This window comes from Thalia democratica, chromosome 2 (assembly GCF_965202585.1).
Source record: "Thalia democratica chromosome 2, ktThaDemo2.hap1.1, whole genome shotgun sequence".
Classification (NCBI taxonomy): domain Eukaryota; kingdom Metazoa; phylum Chordata; class Thaliacea; order Salpida; family Salpidae; genus Thalia; species Thalia democratica.
The window spans coordinates 98453576-98467210 of NC_139166.1; positions in this window are offsets into that span (position 1 = coordinate 98453576).

Below are 13635 nucleotides of genomic sequence, written 5' to 3' on the forward strand. Positions count from 1 at the left end.
TATTACTTAGATGAAACTAACTGGTTTAATATTATTTCAACATAAACATGCTTTGATTATCACAATAATTTCTATCGAGTTGGGGTTTTACTTTAATAGTGGGGCCCCATTCAAAAATGTATTTTTTGAATTTTTTTGATTAACACTTATTTTTTATTGTTTATTTTTATTTTTAAACGACCTATATATTTAAATTTTATGACGTTATTACATTTTTTCTTAATATACTAATCCTTTTTAATATGTAATCCATCATAATTTTTATCTCGCAAATTACGTAAACTCAGTACTCAAGTGCTAGTAATTTAAGTAAAACTTGTACGGTAATGTAATATAAAAATTTTTACAAATTTGAAAAAGTACAATAATGTCATGAAATTTAATTATATAAGTACATTAAACATAAAAACTAATATAGAAATATTAAAATTTTGCAATAAAACCATGAAGTGAAAAATCGAAAATCGTGCAAATTTAAAATTTTGCTGATAAACTGATTTAGGCATATTTTATAAAAAAATAAAAATATATAAATGAATAAAAAATCAAAAACGTTAATAAACTTAGTTTAATGAGTATATTAAGAAAAATTTGAAAATAACAATTAATGTTTTGAAAAATCATACATTATTTAAAAAATGCAAAAAAAAAAACGTTAAATATTTAAAGGGGCACCACTACAAAAGTAAAACCTCAGTTCGATGGAAAATATTGGAATGGCAAAGTAAAAGATCGTTCTTCTGAATAAAAAATAAGTTCTAAGTTAGCATTAAAGAATCGAAAATAATTGGTTTTAAAGTTTGCTTTAAAAAAAATTAAAAAAAAAATCAATCAAGCTAAGTTCACACTCGTATTTTTAATACCAAAATAGAACATGAGAGTAAAATAGCCAATAAACTAAAAGTTGAGTTAAACACCAGGAGCTAGATTTAACTTCATTATTGAGTTAAGTCGCTTAAACTAATTAATAAGATAATAAGACAAAAAAAAAAAAATTGTGAACCCCAAAAAATATTTCTACTTCACTAGTGAACACCTTGGAGACCACTGATGTATACTATCTTTTATATGTCTTTTTAAAATTAACTTTTTCAAAAATTGATATTTATTTATTTAGTGCAAGACATTAACCCAAAACTGAGTAGTATACATCTTGATTACAACAAAAATGTTTATTCGTCAACCGTCTAAAACCGTATATTTTGACTGGCTTATAATAAGAAATAATAATATAAGGCCTAAAATAACTCGTGGTGTACGACTCGATAATAAAAAAGTTCTTTTGTATACCAGGTCCTTGAATAAAACTTTTAGGCTTTTAAGCTTTACTTTCAATAAACAATGATATTAAATCCTTATGTTTTTGTAAAAAAAAAAAACGGTTTTCGAACTGTTTTCTACATTAAAATTTTCTGCATGACGTAAGAACTGTATTTTAAAATATTTTCATCAGACCTTCTAATTATATTCATACCGAGTGACAGCTTTTTGATTGATTGGTTGCCTCGTTATTTGTACCACAGACAGATGTGGCTTTAAAAGTATAATATCAAAACTCTTATCTTTTAAGCTAGTTTCCAAACTAAGCTCAACTACTATTTTTTGAGTTATTAAAAAACATTTAGGACATTTTTACACATAGCTTTTATCTAAGGCATATTATTAAACTTATACCTGAAAACATTTTAAAGCACTTTCTACTAAAAAGGACTACTACAAAGAAAAACATTTTATATATGTTAGATTGTCTTTTATCGAGATTACTGATTTCGTGTTATTGAGCAAAAACAAAATCTATAATATGTATTGATTTAACTTATAAATTAAATTCGTTTGTAAAAACTACGCTGACGTGATAAAATCCTGCAGATATTTATTTCAAGCTTGATAGATTTATAATATTATCAAACTTGTGCAGGAACGATATTTAGACTGCGTAAAGTGGTCAATAAAATTAAAATACAAAAGTCTTTTATTATATTAGCTGCTTAGTTAACACACGTGAGAAAGTTAAGTTTAAAAAAAAAAAAGAATTTTTTATGGATACTTTACAGCTACATTCCAATTTTATTTTGTATATTACCACAATTTGGTGGTCCAAATAGTAGTTGCATCCAATTTATTGAAATTTCTACAGAAAGCTTTGTTTTACTTCATGTTTATTTCATCTTAAATGAGCTAAAGGGGATATAGAATTTTTAAGCTTTATCTTATTTTTGTTTATATTTTTATACTTGCTTCAGATATTCTAATTTATTATTAAAATCATTTAATTAAACAAGGAATTATTGTTCAGTAACAAAATTTCATTTATGTATTTAAGATTGTTCTTTCTATAAACTTTTTCTGAAATTGTCTAATAATTTTGTATAGTCCTTCAATTTTCAAAAATATAAGTTAAGTATCTTTAGGAATATTTAAACATATACTTGCTAAAAGTAGCTGTAAAAATAAAACCGTGTTTTTTTTATAAAACAGCCAATTTTTCTTGATAATACAATTACTTTTTTTTGATCAGTTTATAACTGATTATATAATAACTTAAAATCACTTAGCATAAAACTACATTGGAGATTTCTAACTTTAATACTTCTAAATACCAGTAACATCTATTTTATTTAACTTTATTAATGAATAATGACTTGCCGCTATTTAAACAGTTATTGTAGCTTTTTTTTTATAATGTTATTATAGATGCTTTAAACAACACATATTATCGTCACAACAGTATTTAATAAAAGTAAAATATAAATTTGTTGTAAACTGTAGTATTACTAGCTAAATTATATAAAAATTAAGCTAAACAAGATGTTTACAAACATTTTTACAAAACTGTTTCAATATATCTTTAAATTCTGTACAAAATAACTAAAAAATCTAATCACACCTGCTTAGTAAGTATTAAGAATTTTAGAAAAAAATCTTTTTGATATCTTTAACAAGTAGAGTTAAGATTTTTTTTTATTTAGGAAAATTTTTGCAGACTGTATATATAAATTATTTGAGTGAAATTTAGTTCATTTATAAATATATTAGGTAATGAACTTAAGTTTATTTTGTGTTTTACTTAAAAGAAATGTTTTCTTATAATTTCCTAAAAATATATTGTTTTGTATAAGTGGTTTAAATTAAAATAATTTTTTGAAATTAACGTTCTATGATATTTAAAAACCTTTGAACACCATCAAATATATGTTCCGAAAACTTTGATTGTATAAAACTGCACATAGCAGTTTTAACTTTAAGCGAAATTATTTTAATCTGTCATTAGTTTAAACGTTATCGGTACATATGTTTACTTAGTAAAGTATTATAATTAATATATTTACTTATTAATATAAAATTAGTAAAAGAAAACATTGCTTAACTTTTCTAATCTTGAATTATCACATGAAAACATTATTCTCCTACCTCCGTCTCCAAGTCTTTTCAATTTAAAATTTATCTTCTTTGTAAAATTAGAGTTTAGTATTTAAAATATAGTTTAATTGAGCAAAATCTAACTACGGTTTTTTCATTTATCAAGCAATGATAGACAAGCTTTTTTTTAAATTATTATTGGTTTTTGCATGTTTTGCTTTTTATAGTTACATATATTTGTGTGCCTATTTTTAGGGTAAATTTCTAACAACCCTATATAAAGTGTTCTTTTATCTCTTTTTTTTTGGTAAATATTGTAATAACATAAAAAGATATTATATTTCTTCAAAAAGTTTTAATTTTTTTTTTAAATAAAGTTCAAATGGACTTGTTTTTGTCAATATAAAAAAGATCTTAAATTTGTTGTTGAAATTAGAAAAAAAAATTTTTGCTCATAATATTTTTAAATTTAACTGATTTTTTTTTTGCAATGAATTACTAACCAAGAGCTAAAAAAAATGCAAAGTCAAATATTGCAAAATAAATATTAAAAGATCGCTAGTATTTCAAAGTTTTGTAATAGATTAACTTTATTAAAAATTATATTTGTTTTACATTCTAGATTATAAATTAAAGTTATTTAAAGAATCTCAACTTGATAAGAAAATGAAAACTTGTTAATGACGTAGTACAATAATACCAATTATTGTGTGTAAAACATGTTATTTAATCACTTTAATGTACTATTAAAATTTACACTTTTATCCGCTACAAAGTTTGTACCACTTAAAAAAGTGGTTTAAAATCAAATCATACGAGTGAGAATGTTATTAGCTTGGCACTGCCGCTTAACAAATCGATTTTAAAGACTAGTGGTACGCTTTATTTGTGTTTTCTCACTTTAATTTTTTTTTAATACTTTAAAAACTGTCTAATTTTATTTAGTCAGTTAGCCAAATATTTTAGTTTTTTAGAAAATGATTCTAATTTGTGAAACGAACATTTCAGTATGCTGCTCGGCAAAGCTATACTTTGAAAAAATTTTACTAAGTTATAGTAAGTAAGAAATGCCTTGCTTAAAGAACTTACAATACGAATTTTAATATAAATTCTTAATAATTATTTTTTTAAACGCTTATTTCGTAAGTAAACTTCTAGTTATTTTAAAATAAAAATTATGTATAATTAAACATCATAGATATTTAGTCTATTATATTTTTCAACTTGCCACTAACGTAAAAGCAAAAATCGAAAGTTTTGCAGTAAAAGGTTTTAATACGTTCTGGCTAATATGATATTACAAACTTTTAGACAACTCTCTAATTTTAGTTGCGGTTAAGTTATGCGTATAAAAAAAATGATAAGTATTTCAAGTTTCGTGGATCGCAGTTTTAGTTTTAGTGACATCAATATAATCTTCTGGTTTTAGTTACGATATAGAAATTTACACTTTTAATCACTTTGGTTTTTAAAATGAGTTGTAGCTACGCATAGCCTGCCCATTTAAATTATAAATATATATTGGAATAAAATTACATTGACTAATATACCTAAGTCTTTATAAACTATGTACTTTCTTAAACACTTAATAAGTTAAAATTAAAATTTTTATTGTTACTAATAACCTTAATAACTCAGAACCCAAGCTTAAAAAAGTTTTCAGTCTTAAAAATTATTACTAAAAATGATAAATAAAATTTTGTATAAAATTGTTCAAGATTGCTCTTTAAAAAAGAATTGTAAAATAAATATTTAAATAACTTACTAATCCTACATTTTTAAATATACCAATTAAAACACCAATAACACTTAAGGTTTAAAATATAAAACATTTTTAATTTTATTTTGTAATAAGAACTTTAAATCACATGCTTTGAAAAAAAACTACAAGCATTTTATAAAATTCCTATAAAGGTTTTTATTTTATATCTAACTCTATAGGTCGTGTGTTAACTGCTTGTGTATATTAATTTTAAAAATATTAGTGATAAAAATAAATTGATGACAACTAATTACCATTTTTTCGGTATAAAAGTGATCAGTATAAACTGCTTAATGCAGTACAAATATCAAGCTGGAAACCATTTTAAACTTTAAAATCTATCGTTCAATAAAAAAAAAATTCATTTTATAAAGTTACGGGAATATTGTTCTTACGTCATTACTACATTAAAATATGAAAGTATTTTTCATAAGTTCAGCTAGCTTGGTAAAAGGTTATTTACTTTCATTTTTTTATATTATTTTTAGTTTATTACTTTGTTATTGTTATTGAATATCAATCTATGTCCATCATCCTTAAACCGATATTTCTTAACTGTAGGTATGTAAAAATAAAACAAATGCATTTTCTTTTCATATTTTATAATTTAAAAACATGTTTTAAATCATATCTAAACACTTATAAACTAATTTAAAAGTTTTTTTTAACATTGATATGAAATACGACTTTTATTTTTTAAGTAACTTTCAGGTTTTAGCTGCCAAGAGTTATTTATTAACTTGAATGTTTTGATTTACAGTCAAATATTAGTTTCTAATTCTTTCATAGAACTAAGTTTACGGTTTAATATTCTAAAAACGTAAAACTTTGTTTAATTAAAACCGTTTTAATTTAGAATTTTACTACTTAAACTCATTTAAACGAAATAAGTATTAACATTCATAATATGAGGTAAACAAGCATAAAGATGACTTTTTAATGAAAATTATTTTTAAGAAATATATACTACAATAAAAATATTTTTTGTTACCAAGTTTCAATATTTTTTATCAATTTTTAAATTGCTATCAATAGATTTATTTGTTTAAATGAGTTTAAATTTAAAGCACAGCAAAACAGTTTTACATTTTAAAATTATTACATGAATTTGGTAAGCGAGAAAGAAAAAATAACTAAAAATACCTAATTTCAAAAGATTTAAAATAAATAAAATTTAAAAGTTGACAATTTCAAAAAATACTTAGAACACGCATAATGATTTTAATTCACCCTATCAATAGAAAAACGTGTTTTCTAGTTTCAACACTGGATGCAAGCTTGTTTGAACTTTAAGTTTTTATTCGTTGTATAACTAAAAAAACCGTTTTACAGCTAAAAATATATGATAAATCTTAGTCGAATGTTAGTTTTTATTTGTAATATTTTGTTGAATTATTTGATAGCTATTAACTAACTGAAAGGTAATTTTAACATTGATGTGAAGGACTACTTTCACTATTAAAATATTTTTCAACTGCCAACAGTTATTGTTGTTTATTAACTTGACTTTTTTAATTTACGTTAAAGATTTAATTTCTGATTTTTGTGATAGAATTAAATTTCATTTTATTATAGTAAAAAAGGTAGAACGTTGTTTTCAACAGTTTTATTTTAACATTTTATTAGTTATTATAATTAAAATTCGCTTACTTGAAATAATTTTGGCAGCAAATTAGTGGTTTACCTTTTATACTTTTAAAACAGTAAATTTTACATATTAAATTCAAAATAAATAGAATTAAATTACAACAGTTTAAAAGTTTTATTAACATTTTAAACTAAAAAATTATAGCGTTTGAATTCATATATTGATGTTTTTTACTTAGTCACTTATTTTTTAAAAACAACCCATAAAAAAGCAAACTTAGAGCAACCTTCATTTCAAACATTTTGCAGTATGTTAGAAACGATATCATAACATAATTTATACAATATTTTTAGTCAAATTAATTAAATTTGTTTAAAAACTACATACATTTTAAAAATTCGTAGTGACCTCATATATAAATCCAAGATTTTTATTTTGTAACGTTTCAGTTATATTATTATATTTTTCTTGTTTACTTCACCTATGTCGACAGTATATAAGTACCAAACAATAGTCAAAATATAACTATTTACTTTTAACTTTATGTCATGATTTAGCTTAATAGCATTAATTACAAAAAGCTTGATTAATTCTAGCGTTATGCTTTATATTGTTATGTACACATGTTATTTAAAACATTAATGTTTTTTTGAAGATATATTAAATTACAAATTGTTAACAAGAAGTAAAATATTATAGAACTAATTGTAACGAAATCACGAAAATCTGTTGCGAAAAATTTTCACAAGAGGTTTTAGATTATTTTACGTCATTAGTATATCTCAAACATTTTGGCTTAAAGAGTTTTCTTCGATATTATTTAAATTTATTGAAAAATGTTTTTTACATTAGTACAACCAAATATAGTGGCTTTAAATAAACTCCCATAATAACGTTCAATAAATTTAAATTACCCTGACGTTTAAATAATTACTTTTATATATTCTACAAAAAAACTCTATAGGTTTGTGTAAAAGACTCTAAACTATTTAGATTGCATTTGTTTACTATATCTTTTCTTTATTTTTCATTAAATTATCATTAGTAGTTAGTATGAGTATTTAAATAACATAAAACTATTATAAAAAAATTCATATGAAAGCTTGTTAGTAACGCAGGCATAAAATTTCGGAAAATTTTTGATATAAGTATTTTGTTTAAATTTTACTAAATATTCAAAAATGAAATTTCTGTCAGGGTTTAAATTTGTACCGCATATAATGTGGTTCAAAAATACTATAAGTTTAACGTAACTTCTATTAAACTAATAAGTTTTGTTTTTAAAAAAAAATACTAGATTTTCTTTTATTCAAGTTTAACTGTTTATTTCCTAAGCAATTGAAAAATACTAAACCAAAGTGCTGTTTTTAGTCACCTATAGATAAAAAAATCATACTAGTATCCATAGAGGGACACTGGCGCATTCATGAAACCTATAATGAATTAGTAATAAATTATGATAAAATATAAGGAATGTATTATCTTAAGATTTAAACATTTAGTTTTTTTGCTTAAATAATATGTTTTTCAAGTATGTTTTTGTATTATACGAAAAGTAAAAAAAAATTCGAATACAAAACATACAAAGCCTGCTTCTGGTGCGTAAAGATTATTGCGTACCGGTTTTGATTAAAAACTTGGTAATATGCTTTTAATCATATGAACTCTATAAAAGCTTTGATTTAAAAAAAAGGAGCTGTTGTTGTGCACCGCAGTAGTTTAATAGCTATAATTTATTTTATTTTTAATAAAAACGGTTACATTTTGTAAAAACACCATTAATTAAAACTTTTGGCTTTGTCAATGTTATTATGACTTACTACAGCTCAGGATAACTCAAGATATTTTAAAGTTTTTTTTTAAATTCAAGCTGAATCAGGATAGTTAATTTTTATATAAGAAACTCAGTATAGTTTTCAGTTTTGGTTTTAAGGTTTGCTTTATAGTAGATTTTGAAAAAGATTTAGTTGAGTCAGTCGATAAGTATTAACAAGTTAACTGAAAACTTTACAATTACGTTATGACTAAAATTTCGTAACAAATTTAACTTAATTTTACTACTTATAGCAGGCAAATACAGTTTAATTACACCGTTTGCTCCAACTACAAACTTGTACTCTTAAAAGGAGTTTAAACATCATCATCTTTTCAGTCTTAATATTATTATTTTAAGCTCTTTTGAAAGACTTTAACCGGTTATTAGTATTTTAAAGGTTGTTAGTACTTTTTATACTACAATTATATCTAATTCTTTTTTTTTTTGTTACTCTGAAAGTTAAACAGTTTTATTTAAATAATTGTTTATACAATAATTTCTTGTATCTTTTAGGTTTTTTTTGTTTCAATTTAATAGTTAGTATAATTAAATGTTTAACACATTATTTTTGTATTGCTACTTTTAGTTTTGTTTTCAAATCATATTTCCGCTAATAAGTACGTACCGAGGAAATGCATATCTAGTTAGTAGGTCAATGTATATAGTTTAAAAACAGTATAATTTTGCATAGAGTCTTTTAGCATTTTATATTTCGGGTTACGTTATTTTTATAAAAAGTAACAAAATTATTATAATAAAAGCTAAAAATAGAGTTATTTACATTTTAAAATTTTGTTATATAAACTAGACACTGAGAGAATTTTCTGTAAATATAACGTAATTATTTGGTAAATTGTTGCAAGAAGACTCTGAGGTCTTTGTAACTAGTCTAATGGTTGCTATATTTTAATATAATGAGTAACTGTAAACTGATTTAGCAGTAAAAATATTTCTTCAAAGATGACAACATAATATTAAAACTGTCATAAGTTATCAACTTGTAACTTTTTATTTACAAATTCTTTATAGTTTGAAATAAAACAAGTGCATTTTTTACTACTTTTATTATACTGTTAGTTTAATTTAATAATTTTAACAAGAATTGTCAATATCATTTGTTGATGTATTTATATTTAATAATACAATAAGCATGTAGCTTAATGTTAGATTTCAGTGGTAACTGTGATACATTTTTTTCTTTTAATAAAGACTTTCAGATAATTTTTATTTTTTAAAGTTAAAGTTATTAAGAAAAAAATAATTTTTTAATTAGTTAAAAACTGAGAGGTTTGCTTTTAATTTCATAATTTGTTAGTAAACCACAACAATCATAGTGAAATAAATAATCGAAAATCCATTCAAGTTTTGTTTGAATCTTTTCGTAAAATAAGTCTATATATAAAAGTAAAAATACTTTTATCAATTTAAATTCAAACAATGTCCAGTCTCATAAAGTTGAATTAAGTCAGTAAAACTCTGAGCAGTTAGATATTTTGATATTTAAAATAAGGACAGAAAATAGTACAGAGATGTTTTATAGAAATGTCTTTAATGTGACTATTTTAAACTGAAGTAAAAAAAGCGTAATTTAAAACCTAAACTTTAACAAAAATCTAAGTTATAGCAATTCTATCTTATAGTATATATTTATACACTATTTATTACAATTGATATTTGTAGTTGCAGCTGTTAATACAGAAATCTTACTTTAGGCTTTTGATTTCTGTTCCAAGAATTTTTTGTAGAAACATTATTAGCAATTATTTACTTTTTATAAGTAGCGAATACAAAGTAAAAAGTTGATCATAGCATTTTTTGCAAAAAGAATTTGATTTATTGTTAAACATAACTAATATATTTAAATATATTATTTTTAGGTTATTTAGCTAGTATTTAATCTAAATATTCAAATTAAATCGCGTAGATTTTAAGCGAGTTCTTTGTCAGTACTAGTTAGTATATATTTCTTTTTTTTTTCCTTTTTAATTATAAAATTTTAGAAACAACAGTTTTGTGTAAACTTGTTTTGTTGGATTAACTTAAATTGTTGGATATAAATGTATTTAACATCGTTTACTACTTAAGTTAATGTATTAATACTTTACTTCAACATTTAAAATATTTAACAGCAATTTATTAATTAAAAAAACATTACTAACTGACTTTAGAAATAAAAAATAATAAGAATTTTTCTTTTAATATTTTCCAAGATGTTAAACCCCCTGTGTTAAAACCCCGGTAGGTGTAAATTTTAAAACAACTTCTGGTCAACTTGAGCCACCGTTTATTTTTAGCAATTAAAATAAATGCATTTTAATTTTATATTAAAGTACACAACAAAATAATATCAAAACCTTTTCTTTCACATTTTAAATCTTTGCTTTCAACGTTATTTGCTTTAGAATTTAAATTGATGACTTACGATAATCAATTTCTGTTAAGGTGAACTTTCTTCATTTAAACAAATTTATAACTATATAGCTACTATAAAAGAAATAACTTTGAAAAAAAGTTATTTAGATACATATAAAGATCAAAAGACCAATAACGTTTTGTTAAATTTCTAGCTGTATGAAACATAAAGGTTTTTTAAAAACAAGTTTAAAGTGAAGTACACAAAAACAAAACTTTATAAAAATTAGCAACTAATCATAACAGTTATAAAAAATTTGTAAACCAAAAATTAACTCCTCTAATGACTTTTTTAAAATAAATTTCATTTCATTTATGCTTATAAACAGTATTTAATTTACATTTTAATTTGGATTAATTTTGTGAATATACCTAAAAAATTTTAAATTTGGTTTTAAGTAAGTGATTTTAAGGTTTGATTTTAGGAAACTGCTTAAAAATCTTTATTTTCAAATTTGATACTAGGTAAGTAATTTTAAAAGTTTGATTTGAGGTCAGCTTTTTCTAACGTTTAATTTTATATATAACAAATAGTAAAACATCAAGTTATGATAAATTTAACACTTAATTAAAGAAATCTAAAACCAATGCTTATTTATAAGAAAAATTTATTATTTAGATAATACTTGTTTGTAGCTAAAATATACATCGCATGCCGCTAAAGATAAACTTTATCTTACATATTACTTATCTTTACACGTTGTCGACACCTACACTTTAGTTCAATATAAATCACTAAACAAAAATTCTATTTAAACTTTCTCATAAATGATCATCTATAAACTGCATTGCACAGTAAAATAATCACTAGAGGTAATCAAAAAAAAAGTTATCATTACTAATGTAAAATTTTTTGATCGAAGAGTTTTTATATGTTCGGAATTAATTGTGAAAGACAAGAAAACAAGCTGATTAGTTTTCTCAATAAACTAAGTTAAGTAATTTTGTTCAAATTCATTCTACAAAACCATGACGTTGTGAAAATACTTTGCTTGCTTAATAAATCATCATCATTCTCTGCTTACTTTGTTGAACTAAAAAAAATGTAACTGAATAGACACAATATTTGATATCATAATTTTTTTTTCATGTGTTAAGATACTTTTAAAGTACTTAACTCTTGATTTAAAAAGATATATTTTATTTTAAAAAAATAACTTACATTAGTGAAATTAAAAAGCTGCAAACAAGTAGCAGCAAACTAAAATCAACAAGTTTATATTTAAGTTATTGCAAAAAGTTTTCAATACTTTTATAAAAGTACAAACTTTTTTTTTTTAAATTGTTAAACAAACTTCAAAGAAAAAAGGTACATGACTTATTACTACGACTAATTTAAAGTAAAACTAATTTACTAGACTATTAAATTAAAAGTAGTAAAAAATTAATCTTAGCTATATTTGTTATTTACATTTTAACTTATTTGAAAAAACACAAGACATTTTTTTACACGTATTGCATCAATAAAGACAAACGTTAAATAATTTTATTTTAAAACATTCAAGTGATAATAGTAAATTATTAAAATTAAAATAATTCAAGTTTACAATCTATGAAAAATAAAAAAATTGAAGTTTAACAGCCTTACTGCTATAAACAATGTTTTATGGTAATCGGTTTGATGGAAATTTTAACTGTATCGCGCAGTACAAACGTTGAAAAAGAAAATGATATGCATGATATTTGATAAGTATGTAATGATATATTCTCAAGTTTAATATAAAAATTTACGAATTTCAAGTCATTACGTCACTGAAAACTTAGATGTAGAAAAATTTCTTTACAAAAGTTAAAATATATATGCAAATTTCAACTTACTTAGAGTTTATTTATGTTTTAATCTGGAATAAATAAAAATTCAAAATTTCTACTTACTATGGTGCATGATACTAATATGCTATTTTAAATTATTACAGCTATATAGACAAACTTTAAGTCACCAATAGTAAAATTTTACGAAATATTGTGAATTTTAAAGGAATTGATAACAGATTGGTAAATCTATTTTGAAAAACTTATCCACTGTTAAAAAATATTTAGTAAAATTATTTGAAATTGAAAACAAAAACAATTGTAGCCAGTAAAAAAACGCTCTTATAACTTTAAATAAATCAGTATAACCGAAGTCGTTAATAAAAAATATTTGTGTCGAAAAACATTTAGCATAAAATTTACCAACCAACGTTTTTAGATTTTTAACAGGTTGTTTATAGTTAAGTATTGGTAAATAAGTTACAAAATGAATTTAGTATTCAAAGATATGTTACAAAATCTAGAAACTTTCTCTGTTGAAACACGTATAGAACTTTTAGGGGGTAACTAATTATTTTCAAGAAATTTATAATATTGCAAGCATGGAAATGAATTGTTAAAAGTAAGTTTGATACAGTTCCACAGTTTTCTTGTTTACTTGAAGACTTTAAGCAAAAAAAATATGCTATAAATTTATGGATTTTTTTTATGTTTTTTTTTTTTAATTAATAAAAAAATGGCTAAAACGTCATTTACAGGTGGTAAGGTAAAGCATATAAATCTAGCTACGTTATTAGTATTGTTATTTTATTCTAAATTCGATGCGTTACAAACTGCTTTATACAGTACTAATATTTCCAACCTAAGTGATAAACAGTTGAGAATCATTAAAAGTCTATATATAAAAATGTTTAAAAAAAACTTTCGTTATAAATTTGTTAATAC